Genomic DNA, 14,142 nt, shown 5'->3' with positions numbered 1-14,142 from the left:
ATTGGTTACCCCGTGTTGCTTGAATACTGACACTGTTCAAGAGATGAGACCCGAAGAGTATAAAACTCCCTCTCCCTCATTTACTTTCGATAACTTATTAACAACTAGGTAATTATATATTGTAATTACACACGTCTTGATTCAAAATGAGGAATTAAACTCCTGACGGTGAGGTCAGAGTAATACACCACTATTAATCAGAACTTCTCTCATTACACGTGTAACCATCACATCCTAATACTCCACCAGTCCATATGAATATCTGGCTTCAGAGTAAGTTATATTTACGTCGAGTATTGGATGATTCATTTTAAAGCAGTACTCACCCTAACCCTGCCTTATTCATAAGCTTCACAATGACATCTTCTTATATATGGACAAAATCAACTTCCATTCTCAAATTGACGCATTAAGGTACGTCTTCAAATGTCTTTAAATGCTATATGATCCTATGCCTTGCACAGTCGAGATGACGAAACGCTTCACCAACAGTCGGGCTTATACTAGAAGAACGTACTGGTCGAGAGACGCTTTATAGGAAATACACGCTAGTCTGCTTTGCATTTTAACTTCTTTTATTATCTCTCGTTCATTTGCCCTCTCACTGCATTCTTTACTTCTTCCTCTTTCTTTCCTCAGTCTCCATCACTTCTGATGAATACCCTACTGGGACTTTTCTTGTCCACAAACATCTTTTTTTCATATTAGCTGAGACGGCACGAGCGAATGAAGCCCTGATAAAGACCATCATATTAATGTTCTATAACCATCCCCATGGGTGGATGAACAGCTAGGTTGACCGTGGACTGACTGCCACAACTACAATTCGTACCTATGCGTCCGATCCTGGGCGGCACGTCATTGTGTCACAGTCAGGAACGCTAACCACTACACCTCAGAAGTCCACAGTTCCAGTTTGCTTAAGTACATATTCCAAATCACTTGCGGCATTTTCTTGGATACAACACCCATACACCTTTCTTCACTCCTTCACTAGCAACATAACCTCCTCACTAACCTCTCCCACCTTCCGCCTGCCACACACTTCACATGTGCATGTAAGCAGCAGTGTCTCACTGAACACCATCTATTCCTCACTCACTCCCCGAGCTTCATTTGATCTCACACTTTAACATTATACGCTCAGTCTCCTCTCCTATCCCTTCTCACAAGGTTGTTATCCAAGCTAAGTCACTTTCGCAACCCTATTCCCATACATGTTGTTTCATTTTCCTAAAGCCTTTACAGTCTTCACCCTCGTCACTCCCAGTGATGATCAACCATTCCATCTGGTGACCCTCTCAGTACATTCAAATTCCAGTGTCTTTCTTTTGCATCCTTGTCAGTAGTAGGAAGGACCAGTAAGGTCCTCTTGCCACCTTCCCTACGTTAGCTGAGATAGTTGCCGGAAATAGATATCGTGATGAAGGCCGTCTCATTAACGCTATATATATATATATATATATATATATATATATATATATATATATATATATATATATATATATATATATATTTATTTATTTATTGATTTATTTTGCTTTGTCGCTGTCTCCCGCGTTTGCGAGGTAGCGCAAGGAAACAGACGAAAGAAATGGCCCAACCCACCCCCATACACATGTGTATACATACACGTCCACACACGCAAATGTACATTCCTATACATCTCAATGTACACATATATATACACACACAGACACATGCATATATACCCATGCACACAATTCACACTGTCTGCCTTTATTCATTCCCATCGCCACCTCGCCACACATGGAATACCATCCCCCTCCCCCCTCATGTGTGCGAGGTAGCGCTAGGAAAAGATAACAAAGGCCCCATTCGTTCACACTCAGTCTCTAGCTGTCATGCAATATTGCCCGAAACCACAGCTCCTTTTCCACATCCAGGCCCCACACAACTTTCCATGGATTACCCCAGACGCTTCACATGCCCTGATTCAATCCACTGACAGCACGTCAACCCCGGTATACCACATCGATCCAATTCACTCTATTCCTTGCCCGCCTTTCACCCTCCTGCATGTTCAGGCCCCGATCACTCAAAATCTTTTTCACTCCATCTTTCCACCTCCAATTTGGTCTCCCACTTCTCCTCGTTCCCTCCACCTCCGACACATATATCCTCTTGGTCAATCTTTCCTCACTCATTCTCTCCATGTGCCCAAACCATTTCAGAACACCCTCTTCTGCTCTCTCAACCACGCTCTTTTTATTTCCACACATCTCTCTTACCCTTACATTACTTACGCGATCAAATCACCTCACACCACACATTGTCCTCAAACATCTCATTTCCAGCATATCCACACTCCTGCGCACAACTCTATCCATAGCCCACGCCTCGCAACCATACAACATTGTTGGAACCACTATTCCTTCAAACATACCCATTTTTGCTTTCCGAGATAATGTTCTCGACTTCCAAACGTGCTTCAAGGCTCCCAGGATTTTCGCCCCCTCCCCCACCCTATGATTCACTTCCGCTTCCATGGTTCCATCCGCTGCCAGATCCACTCCCAGATATCTAAAACACTTTACTTCCTCCAGTTTTTCTCCATTCAAACTTACCTCCCAATTGACTTGACCCTCAACCCTACTGTACCTAATAACCTTGCTCTTATTCACATTTACTCTTAACTTTCTTCTTTCACACACTTTACCAAACTGAGTCCACGGGGAAAATGGAACAGGATAAATTCCCAAGTGCACTTTCATGAAGTAATCTCATCATCAGGGGAGACACAAGAAAGAAATATGTCAGTTGATATACATCGAAGAGACGAAGCTAGGGCGCCATATATATATATATATATATATATATATATATATATATATATATATATATATATATATATATATCCTTGCCTATGCTAGGTCGCTAGTTTAGTGACCAGCCCTATAGAGGGAGATGAACAGTTAAGTGCGGGCCGACAGCTGCAGCCAGGGTTCGAAATCATAAAGGCACAAAACCCGGCGGCCCATGAATGTGTCACGGTCAGGAAGGGTAACCCTCATACCACAGTGGTATATTCTCTTTTTAAAACATGTATTCCCAATCACCAGTGCTTTTTCAATACACAGTTCCACAAACTGTTCACCATTCTTATTCACAGCACCGGGTACCACATACATCCTTCAATATATATATTCTTTTCTTTCATACTATTCGCCATTTCCCGCATTGGTGGTGTCGCGTTAAGAACAGAAGGCTGGGCCTTTGAGAGAATATCCTCACTTGGCCCCCTTATCTGTTAATTCTTTTGGAAAATTAAAAAACGGGAGGGGAGGATTTCCAACCCCCCGCTCCCTCCCCCTTGTAGTCGCCTTCAACGACACGCAGAGAATACGTGAGAAGTATTCTTTCTCCCCTATCCCCAGGGATATATAACATGCACTGGACACATGGGAGAAGTAATGATCATTTACCTGTAGGTAAAGAGGATTCGAACCCAGCCTTAACACACTGCTGTTTACTTCCCTGGCGCGATTCCACTCCCATACGTGATTCGTTGCTACACACACACACACACACACACACACACACACATATATATATATATATATATATATATATATATATATATATATTGTCACTCAGAATTTTCTGGTTAAGTGAATTCGGTAAACGATCCAAAGTTCTGTGATATTTATCATTAACTGATTTCATAAATTACCACAACGAAAAATTAGGTTTGTCAAACATTTCAATTTTCGTACGTGTAGTTTTGCTTCACATGTATATATATATATATATATATATATATATATATATATATATATATATATATATATATATATATATATAAAAGGATATCTCAATCTTTCTTTTGATGCATTAGGTCTCGGTATTTTTAGCTGCGTCCTGGTAAGATATTTTTTATTTTGAGATTCAACTTTCTTATTCATTCATGAGTAAACTTACTCCATTCAAAGACCTTTTGAATGCGGTAGATTGAAGAAATTCTTATGTTTTATCAATTTTTTTCTTTATTTTTCGTTTAATACATCAGTTTTGTGAGCTCTTGTTGACCAGAAAAATATTTGCTCTCCATCTTTTACGCAATTTCGACCTCTCTCTCTCTCTCTCTCTCTCTCTCTCTCTCTCTCTCTCTCTCTCCAAAGATGACGGTGATGAACGTTTTTTCGCATATTTTACACGAACCTTGGCGGCTACAAGCTCCTCCATCAGTTACCCTAAGGGAAGTGGAGAGATTATGTTTGTCGGGTGGAGCACAAGGCTGAAAGTTATGTTGGGCCAGGAGAACCAAGTTACCTTGAGCTGGGACGTATGTAAGTTAGGACGTGATGTTAGGATGGGAAAGAGCAAGGTAGGGAGTTACGTTGGCCTTCACATGGTCATATTGGCGAGTTGTATGCTGCTGGCAATGTAGGAAGTCATGTGGCGCTCACAGAAGTTAGGCTGGCAGATGTCAGACCAAAAGTTATTTTACGTTAGCATAAGGATGCTCGGGGGTTATGCTTTGTTGCCAGAAGATATAGAGTGCTGTAGTTACCTTGGGCTGGCAGCAACGAGATCAGAAGTTATGTTGGACTGGTAGAAGCAACGAGAGAAGTTACTTAAATCACGGTGAAAAGTTATGTTGGACTGGTAGAAGCAACGAGGGAAGTTCCGGTGGGCTAACAAAAGCAGAGACGGAAGTTATGATAAGGTGACAGAAGGAAGGCCTGAAGTTATGTTGAGGTAGTCAAATCACGGTGAAAAGTTATGTTGGGCTGGTGGAAGAAGCAAGGTTGGGTGATGTGGTGCAGGTTGAATTATCGTGTAAAGTTAGTTATCTTAGGCTGGCAGAATCATGACAGCAGATTTTATTGCACTAGTAGAATAAAGATGAAGAAATTATATTATGAGATCCGGCTAAACAACTTGAATCTATTTATCTTAGATAAGAGAAGGCTAAGAAGGGATCTAATACAAGTATGCAACATTATCAAAGCCTAGATTAAAAAAGTTACTTAAGACTTGAATCATCTGATTTCATTCGTAATTAAATGGATACAAACTCGTGGGCAAACATTTTACCTCAAATGAGGAGAATGACTCGTTTATTCAACATGATTGTTAACGCATGGAATGACTTACTACTCACAAGTGGTTGACAGCGGTCGGTACTGTACTTCTTGGTACGTCTCAGAACAAGACTTGATACATACATGTCGCTCCATGTCCACGACTTACAATATTTGCGCCTCGTTAGTCACATTCGAATTATCTGTATTTACTTTAAGTTTTTACCACACTTAGTCTACGATTTTCTGATATCTTCTGCAGCCACATTTAGTCTCGAAAGGACCCAGTGGTCTGTTGCTGTCTGAATTCCTTTTGCATTTCTTTGTATGCCTTTGTGACAGAGTTGAGATCTATGTCGGTATTAAGAATGAGCAAAGGTTTTTTTGACGGAGAATTAAGGTCGTGGCGGAAAGTTATGTCGATCTGGCAGAAGCAAAGCCAGAAGTTATGCTGAAGTTATGCCTGAAGTTATTTTCTGATGGCAGAATCAAGGAGGGAAGTTGTTTCAGGCATGTAAGAGAATAGTCGGAAGTTATGCTAGGCTGATAGGATCAGGGGCGAAGTTATGCTGAATTATATGCTGGGTTGGCATTGGTAAGGCCATAACTTGTGTTGGGTTGACATGAGCGAGGCGGGAAGTTATCATAGGCAGGCTAAAGGAAGGCCAGAAATTATACTGGGCTAGCATAAACAAGGCTGAATGTCGTTGGGCTGTCAGAACCCAGACAAATAAGTTATGTTGGGCTGAGAGAAGACGAAAATTATGTTGGACTAACAGAAACAGAAGACTAATAGGCTAAGAAGTGGTTCAGTTAAGACGTACTGGCAGAGGTAAGTAACAGGTCGTAGTAAGCTAACAGTGGTAAGGATGAAGGATATATTGACCTGGTGTATGTAAGGTTGGTTATTTTGGCGAGTTAGTGGGATCGAGACAAAATGCTATGTTAGCTTGACAGACTTAAGGTGGGAAGCTATGTTGGGTTTGCAGGGGTTACAATTGAAAGTATTTAGAGTAACTGGTCTCTGACTTTAATGACTCCATGGACCGTCGTGGTGTGGTGGTTAGTGTTGCTGGCCGTGACAGATTCACGGGCAGCTTAGGGTTCGAATTCTGGTCATGGCAGCCTGTCCACAGTTAACCCAGATTTTCCACGTTCCTTAGGGATAGGTCGATGATGTAGGTACATGGTTAAGGCTAGGATATATATATATATATATATATATATATATATATATATATATATATATATAGAGAGAGAGAGAGAGAGAGAGAGAGAGAGAGAGAGAGCGCCTTAATGGGATGGCTTTGATCTGGGGCCCCAGCTGCCCGTGCCGTCTCAGCTAATACAAAGAAAAAAAAGGTAAGTCCTACATGTACCAGTTCAGCCTTCGTGCACACACTACCCTCTGTTCTTTAGCATCATATGAAATTAAATTTCATTCACCTGGTGTCTGCAGCTAACTGGGCACCACTCTCTCATAACTCCTACCTCAGGGAACTGACTTAGAGAGTCCCATCTTAAAGAAATACATCGATTTTCACTTTACCTGGGAGACTTACTTCGATGTTACGTGCGTTCGTAGTGATCAGTCTTAGCCACAAGCATCTTTGCATACCTCAACCTCAGACATCAACTCCCGTCCCCGTGGCATGTGTGAGGCGAGCCACCGGAACCAACTCCCTCCCACTAAGTTTGTAGCTCAGCAGACCCTCTTCCTCGCTCCGGCAGTCAACGGCAGCGAGAGGCAAAAAAATTTTTTTTTTCCCTTCTTTATATTCATTAAGAAATCCTCATCCTCCACTCAGTCTCTCCTCTCTTTCTGCTCACGTCATGAAATGCCTTTTATTACTACCATGAGACTTTTACGTGATATTCAATGCCATTGTGGTTTACCATGATGTAGGACCTGCTGAGGATGTTCCATCATGCAACTACCATACCTCACTCACAGTACAGCTCCCAGATACAACATAAAGAAATGGTAGCATGATATCATACACGGTCATTAAGTAAATGGTACCATTATTTATCGTTACGCTATTCTCCTATGGTAAACTATACCATAATAGGCACCATTACGTACTCTGTAATTCAACAACAAGCTAATTGTATCATATCACTTGGTACCATTATGGTACACAGATGAAACAAAATTCCATGGTCGACCATTCCAAATACATAACCATGTCCTTCTACTGATGTTATGTAAAGTACCATAATATTTGACCATGATATAGTAGCGTGATACAATGAAGTTATAGTGAGGGATATTAAAGGTAATGTATTTCTTTTTTCTATGTTAGCTTAGACGGTACGTGCAAATGAGGCCCTAATCTAGGCCATCCCATTAATGCTTATATATACATATACCCTGGCCTGAGAAAGGTACCTATTTTATCGACCAACCTCAAGGAGAGGATGAACAGCTGGGTTGACTGTGGACAGACTGCCTCTTCCAGGATTCGAGCCTATGCGTTCGACCCTGGGCGGCCCGTGAATGCATCATGGTCTGGAACGCTAACCGCCACACCACGGGTAGATAACAAAGGAGGAAAAGAAGAAGAAGAAGAAGAAGAAGAAGAAGAAGAAGAAGAAGAAGAAGAAGAAGAAAACATGATCATTTATGAATTTGTACAAAAAACATTTTTTGGTGGAGCCTGTGATGATGATGAGGACTGATGATGGTAAGTAAAGATTACGATGAAGATGAACATATATATAGATTTGCATACTCTATGATGATGATGGAGATTATATAATGGAAGAATGATAAGGAAACGAAGATAAAGAAGATTTTTTTCTTATCCCAAGCTGAGATTTCAAGATAAGAGATCATACGAGAGCCAAGCGTAGCAAAGGATGATGAAGCTGTAACTGAGTAGGTGGGCGATAGAGTCAAAAAAGGAAGCCTAACTGCGTATCAGTGTGTAAGAAGATACACGACGAGTGTAAACAAATATATCAGGGATGTCTGAGTTCTCCGGCGTCGTGCGATCTATGGGACGATATTTTCCCGAACATTAAAAGCCGAGAAGTTATGCAAATGACATCATAGTGTTGGCTATGTTGGCAGTAAGTCTGACTGCGGCCATTACCAGCAATTTACTGCTGTGCCTTCCCTTGTTGGAGACCGTTAGTGAGGCGATAAAGTTGTTCGCCCCAAGAATGTCACGCCGAAGGAGAGAGAGAATGAGAGAGAGAGAGAGAGAGAGAGAGAGAGAGAGAGAGAGAGAGAGAGAGAGAGAGAGAGAGAGAGAGAGAGAGAGAGAGAGAGGTGAGGCAAAGAGGTAACGCCAGGATATATATGAAGTGTGGCGTTAGGACTCCCGACGCGTGGAGAGGGAAGGAGTTAAGGGAAGGGCATTGGATGAGTTTGAGGTGAGCCAGAGAGAAGGTCAGGGTTGATAAGGTAAATATTATGTGAGAGCTTCGTGTGTGTGTGTGTGTGTGTGTGTGTGTGTGTGTGTGTGTGTGTTGTATTACCTGAGACAGCACGAGCAAGTGAATGTCCAAGTTAAGGCCATCTCATTGACGCTGAATATACATATCGTCTCCAGAAACATTAACCACACGAGACGAGAGAGTTAAGCTTCTCAACTACTAATGACACAAACAAGCGAACTCATCATAAGCAACCAGCTGTACAAAAACAAAACAAAAAAAAACATTACATGAATCCAACGTGATTATTTGAATTCAGATATCAACAAGGAGAGTGTGAGTTCCTTGCTATCATGATCTACATGGGAAGCGCACCCTGTAGTACACTATCCAGGCACTCACTCTACATAATCTACGTGGGAAGCGCACCCTGTAGTACACTATCCAGACACTCACTCTACATGATCTACGTGGGAAGCGCACCCTGTAGTACACTATCCAGGCACTCACTCTACATAATCTACGTGGGAAGCGCACCCTGTAGTACACTATCCAGGCGCTCACTCTACATAATCTACGTGGGAAGCACACCCTGTAGTACACTATCCAAGCACTCACTCTACATGATCTACGTGGGAAGCGCACCCTGTAGTACACTATCCAGGCACTCACTCTACATAATCTACGTGGGAAGCACACCCTGTAGTACACTATCCAAGCACTCACTCTACATAATCTACGTGGGAAGCACACCCTGTAGTAAACTATCCAAGCACTCACTCTACATGATCTACGTGGGAAGCACACCCTGTAGTAAACTATCCAGGCACTCACTCTACATGATCTACGTGGGAAGCACACCCTGTAGTACACTATCCAGACACTCACTCTACATGATCTACGTGGGAAACACACCCTGTAGTACACTATCCAGACACTCACTCTACATGATCTACGTGGGAAGCGCACCCTGTAGTACACTATCCAAGCACTCACTCTACATGATCTACGTGGGAAGCACACCCTGTAGTACACTATCCAAGCACTCACTCTACATGATCTACGTGGGAAGCACACCCTACGTGGGAAACACACACATCCAGACACTCGCTCTACATCTGTATGAAGGCTTCATCAAACTACATGTCATCACGAAGAGGAACTCAACCCTCACACGAGAGACGATGGTTAACTCTACAACGCTACTACGCCATGGACAAGGCACAAGACGTCTACACATCGCCGGAGCGCTGTTATCATCAAGGAACAACAGCTACGACTGCATGGCCAGAACATGGGCCAAGGCAGACTACAACAGTTACATGCCCCAGCATCACGTCACAACCAATGAGCGTACAGCTGGACCTGAGCGTCTCGCCACCTGGTATTACCCAGCTTCGCCCATCTACCCCGCAGTCACTCCCAGCTGTTGTTTCACTGACCTCGCCACATACGCTCTTGAAAATGACTTAATGGGTTCAGATTGAAACTTTGATGCAATCTTGGAGGTATTTTACACGACCTCCCCGCAAATGTAAAAAGAGATACTTGTCACCTTCAGAAATTCATAACAATCTGATACAAAAAAAAGTTATCTGGTCATTTTAACAGATAATGATTACAGGAAGAACTGCTACCAACACACACACACACACACACACACACACACACACACACACACACGCATTTGATCGACCATCAGCTAGGGAAGGATGAACAGCTGGGTTAACTGTTGACTGACTGCCGCTACCAGGATTCGAGCCTGTGCGCTCGACCCTGGGCGGTCCCTGAATGTGTGAGGGTAACCGCTACACCACGGAGGTCCGTGTGTGTGTGTGTGTGTGTGTTTGTGTTTACATTTGTAGCGATATTTGTGTGTTTGCTTTTTTGTTCGCGTGTTTATATGCGTAATATGTGTTTTTTTGTTTAAGAGTACGTATGTGTAAGAGTTTCTCGTCAGTATTTGAATGTGTGTGGTACATTTTATTGTATTTGTGATTTTAGTTCTGTTTATAACAATAAAGTACTTGCGTGTGGGCGTACGTGCATGTGTGTGTGTGTGTGTGTGTGTGTGTGTGTGAGCCGAAACTCCATGGCGATGACAACTAGAAACTTTAGACTTTGTTTACATACTGAGCGAAACTCAGTGATGTGCACCTGACCATGATTTTTTTTGATTAGGTGTGTGTGTGTGTGTGTGTGTGTGTGTGTGTGTGTGTGTGTGTGTGTGTGTGTGTGTGTGTGAGTGTGTGTGTGTGTGTGTGTGTGCCTGAGCTCTATAGGGGGTTGCAATAGTTAACAGTTCACAGTTTGTCACATTTAGTTTGGCAAAAGAACATATTGGCATTATGATCAAATGTACCAGTGATCAAACATGATTCAATTCCATCTCTTTCACTGAGACAATTTGATTTAGCCATAGTCTTAGCGGGAATGGGGAAGTATGTAGGTAGTTGTGGGAATAGGGAAGCGTTTAGGAAATAGTGATAATCTAATTCCTACTCTAGTCTCCGTCGCCGTAACGAGACTCAACTATTGACCCAGGAATTGTTAAGTACCAATGTCTGGCCAGACACTTCTCATTCCTCCCTTGGCTCGCCCATCTCTGAGGGGACTTTATGAGACAAGGTGTTGGTCAGCTAACTTGGTACCCGTTCATCTTCCATCCAGAGCATGGACGAACAGATGAGTGTGAACTACGCGTTGGATGTCAGTGTTCAGGTGGATTTGTATACAGTGAGGAAGATCATTATGCCAGCGAATGGCTCCCATCTAAAGTTGCTGCTACATTTGCCTCTCATCTTCAACACTACCTTGTAATGCCTCAAATATCTATCAGTACACCGTGCTACGTTGAATGCCTCGACCACTTATCATTACCTCCCTGCTACGTTGATGTATGCTTGCCATTATCTTGTAATGCCTCAAATATCTATCAGTACACCCTCTCACGTTGATTTTTGCCTGCCACTACCAGTCCAGTAATGCCTCAAACATCTATCGGTACACCCTACCACGTTGATATATTTGCCTGCCACTATCCACTAATGCCTCAAATATCTATCGGTACACCCTTCCACGTTGACATATATGCCTACCACTACCCAGTAATGCCTCAAACACCTGTTATCACCTCTTACCACGTTGACACACACCTGTCCACACAGTCAAGCCTGCACATACTCCCATACTGCTTACCTCTGACCTTTGCCAGTATGAACTCACACACCTGGTCACTCACTCTTACCACCACATAATCCCATAACTGAACACCCAAGATTACCAACTATTTTTAAACCCCTGTCACTCGCTACTTACAACCTAGCACAATCATCTTGTAAACCCCTGTCACTCGCTACTTAAAACCTGGCACAATCATCTAGTAAACCCCTGTCACTCGCTGCTTACAACCTAGCACAATCATCTAGTAAACCCCTGTCACTCGCTACTTACAACCTAGCACAATCATCTTGTAAACCCCTGTCACTCGCTACTTAAAACCTGGCATATTTATCTCCCTGTAAACCCCTGCCATCTGCCACTTACAGGTCGGCATAATCATCTCCCGGTAAACCCCTGCCACCTGCTACTTACAGCCCTGCATCGTCATCTCCCTGTAAAAAAATATCCCTGCCAGCCATTACTTGACACTTACACATATCTATCTCCCTGTAAACCCTCCTGCCAGCCATTACTTGACCCCAACGGTATATCTGTCTCCTGGTATACCCCTGCCAGCCATTACATGACACCTACGCATAGCTATCGCTCTGTAACACCCCGTCCTCTCCTCCTTCCCCCCTGCCAGCCGCTATTTTTTCTCCCGCGCCGGCATACTTGCCGCCCCTGCAAATCCTATGCCTGGGCTAAACCTCTCATAAATAACCCCACTGGACGGACACCTTGCCCCATCCATTACCTCCATAAATCCCGCAAAGACGCCCTCCACACTCTCCTGCAGCCCCGGGTCCCACCGCTACCTACCCCTACATCCCAGGTCATGCCACCACCTGCCCCTACATCCCAGGTCATGTTGCCATCTGCCCCTACATCCCAGGTCATGCCGCCACCTGCCCCTACATCCCAGGTCATACCACCACCTGCCCCTACATCCCAGGTCATGTTGCCATCTGCCCCTACATCCCAGGTCATGCCACCACCTGCCCCTACATCCCAGGTCATGCCAACTCCTGCCATTACATCCCAGGTCATGTTGCCACCTGCCCCTACATCCCAGGTCATGCCACCACCTACCCCTACATCCCAGGTCATACCACCACCTGCCCCTACATCCCAGGTCATGCCACCACCTACCCCTACATCCCAGGTCATGTTGCCATCTGCCCCTACATCCCAGGTCATGCCACCACCTGCCCCTACATCCCAGGTCATGCCAACACCTGCCTTTACATCCCAGGTCATGTTGCCACCTGCCCCTACATCCCAGGTCATGCCACCACCTACCCCTACATCCCAGGTCATACCACCACCTGCCCCTACATCCCAGGTCATGCCACCACCTACCCCTACATCCCAGGTCATGTTGCCATCTGCCCCTACATCCCAGGTCATGCCACCACCTGCCCCTACATCCCAGGTCATGCCACCACCTGCCTTTACATCCCAGGTCATGTTGCCATCTGCCCCTACATCCCAGGTCATGCCACCACCTGCCCCTACATCCCAGGTCATGCCAACACCTGCCCCTACATCCCAGGTCATGCCACCACCTGCCCCTACATCCCAGGTCATGCCACCACCTGCCCCTACATCCCAGGTCATGTTGCCATCTGCCCCTACATCTCAGGTCATGCCACCACCTGCCCCTACATCCCAGGTCATGCCGCCACCTGCCCCTACATCCCAGGTCATGCCACCACCTGCCTTTACATCCCAGGTCATGCTGCCAACGCCCCTCACAACCTACTGCCTCCCCATACTGTCCAGGTCATGCTGCCAGCTTCCTCAACTGACCTGGTCTTTCCGTCAACATACGACGCAGAACAGGTCATGCAACCACCTGACCCCTATAGCCCAGGTCATGCCACCAACTTATCTTACTCCCCAGGTCTTGCCTTCAGTTCACTCTGCAGCCCAGGCCATGCCAAAATCTACCACTACAGCCCAGGTCACATCGCTAACCTTCAGTATAGCCCAGATCATAGTATGACCTTCCTCTACAGCCCAGGTCATGCTACCACTTACCTGTATGCCACTACAGCCCAGGTCACGCCGCCAACCTGCAATAAAGCCTAGGTCATACGAAGGTCTGTGACTACAGCCCAGGTCATGCTGATACCTTCGCCCATCATGACACTTTATAGTGGACCAACTTTTCGTAGACTGGAGATTGTTCTTTCCTGTTAATACCAATGGTCCACCACCAAGGGCCGCCACCTGGATCATAGATCGTGATAATTGTATAAGGAAAATACATCACAGGTTCTCAACCTGTTGGTCCTCCTCTGCCCAATACCCGGGGTCGAGCACATAATTTCGAGTCCTGGTTGTGACAGATGTTGCACAGTCAATCCAGCTGTTCATCTACCCCTAGATTAGAATGGGGACCACGCTCAGGCTAGGATATATATATATATATATATATATATATATATATATATATATATATATATATATATATATATATATATGCATTGTGCCATTGTACAAAGGTAAAGGGGATAAAGGTGAGTGCTCAAATTACAGAGGT

Source organism: Panulirus ornatus, chromosome 44, assembly GCF_036320965.1.
Source record: "Panulirus ornatus isolate Po-2019 chromosome 44, ASM3632096v1, whole genome shotgun sequence".
NCBI classification, from domain to species: Eukaryota; Metazoa; Arthropoda; class Malacostraca; order Decapoda; family Palinuridae; genus Panulirus; species Panulirus ornatus.
This window is presented reverse-complemented; position numbering follows the sequence as displayed.